Genomic DNA, 1,693 nt, shown 5'->3' with positions numbered 1-1,693 from the left:
CTAGTCCTTCCTTATTCCATCCCTTAACTGAATCAACAGGAAATTCGCCACAATCCCATAGTTGCGCGTGCCATCCCACGAGGTTGGAAGTTAACTCAAGTACTAAACAAGCTAAAAACAATGTTCGGCCAGAGCAGGAACGCAATAAGCTTCTGGCCCATGCAGTCAACATTCAGATCTGGTGATCCAGCCGGGAACATGTATCTACTGAAGAAATAAGGGAAATTGAAGAAAAACTAGCAGAAAACATCAAGGTTAACATCAACAACACACACCCACACACCAAAATTGGCAGCCATTTCATCCATGCATGTGCGTGCTGGAGGTATGTTTGGTGGATGCAGCGTGCTGTCAATGAGCAAAGAAAATGGAGGAAATAAACTGAGAAAACAAATAGTATCAGTCAAATACACTGAACCATCCATGGACATATCATAAACCATCTTGAAACAATGTCACGAGATTTGACTGAACAGGTAGAAAAAATTCAAATGTCTGACAAATAGCAAAAGAGGAAGAAATTTTGCCTGGTGATGGTCAATCTTTGTCAGTGCAATGCCCAATGTGATAGTATTCAAATGATATGCTATTAAATACTAGATTTGATAATATCACATTTAGTGGTCCTAATTAATTAAGAAAATACCCCAAATTTATATTGACATAAATCTTAATAGAGGCTACATTGACAATAAGTGGAAACCCTCTTAATGATACAATTAATTTTTGCGAATTAAGTTCATTGATATGGTGAGATATTTTTTATCATATTTGAGTGAGATGGAAATGAATAGTGTCTAGCTACAAGTCTATATATAGAGATACAATCTTGAATACTTCTGGACGCTCAAACAGAAACGGGAATAAGAAGTTTGTATCTGACCTTATGGAGTCGAAAGCCATTCTTCTTTGCCTCATGTTGATTCTGCAGCTAGGAAACTCCATTCATGTTGGTAAGAAATCGATATCCTTATCACTATATTGTCAACTAAACATCATGAATTTCTTAGGACGTTTCACATTTGGATATCTTTCAATGATGTGTGTTCTTGTTTACAGAGCAGTGCAGGCAGGAAGCTTCTTTTACGAGCCCCAATTGCACAAAAGCAACTTGCCAAAGTGCTTGCCAGAAGTCGTGGGGAGATGACGTCCTGCATGTGGTATGTAGGATCACAGGCATAACCTTGGAAACTTGTTACTGCATCGTATGTGCCTAGAGTTGCACTAAACCATCATGTAAGGCAATGAATATTGATGTGATCCGGTAATAAAGTCCTTTCGCAACATGCTTGCGATAAACTACAGTGACCACCAAATTTCGGGTGTTCTATTTGATTTAGTCATGTGTGATCTTAAATTTGGTTATTTTGTGTTTGCATGGCCTCGCGATTCACAAGTTTAGAAACAAATCTACACGACATGAATAAACCAAGCTTATTGTTCGGACACTCCTCTTTCTTTTCTTTTTTTAGAAAAGGAGGATGACCCCAGATGCGTTGAGAACACGAGGAGGTAGTATATATTTCTCCGTGTGGCCAACAAGTCGGTTTAGTGTTAGAAAATGTACATCACAACTGATCTACAGTCCGAAACACTCTTCCCTTGAAACATCCCATAACACATGGGAATCGAGAGATTGATGGTATGTGCGCAGTTACCGACACGCAAGAATTACAGCTAGCACAACCCCTCA

At 39.0% G+C, this 1,693-nt stretch overlaps 1 long non-coding RNA gene across 1 annotated transcript; it reads left to right on the top strand.

The window, feature by feature from the left end:
* Nucleotides 1–573: 573 nt before the first annotated feature.
* On the top strand, nucleotides 574–1,357 carry LOC120976310 (uncharacterized). Its single transcript, XR_005771557.3, has 2 exons — nucleotides 574–953; nucleotides 1,060–1,357. It is a non-coding gene; the product is annotated as an uncharacterized lncRNA (long non-coding RNA).
* The last annotated feature ends 336 nt before the right edge of the window (nucleotides 1,358–1,693 follow it).

The sequence above is a fragment of the Aegilops tauschii genome, chromosome 3 (genome assembly GCF_002575655.3).
Source record: "Aegilops tauschii subsp. strangulata cultivar AL8/78 chromosome 3, Aet v6.0, whole genome shotgun sequence".
NCBI classification, from domain to species: domain Eukaryota; kingdom Viridiplantae; phylum Streptophyta; class Magnoliopsida; order Poales; family Poaceae; genus Aegilops; species Aegilops tauschii.
The sequence above is the reverse complement of the archived record's forward strand: the minus strand, read 5'-3'. Positions and strand labels throughout refer to the sequence as shown.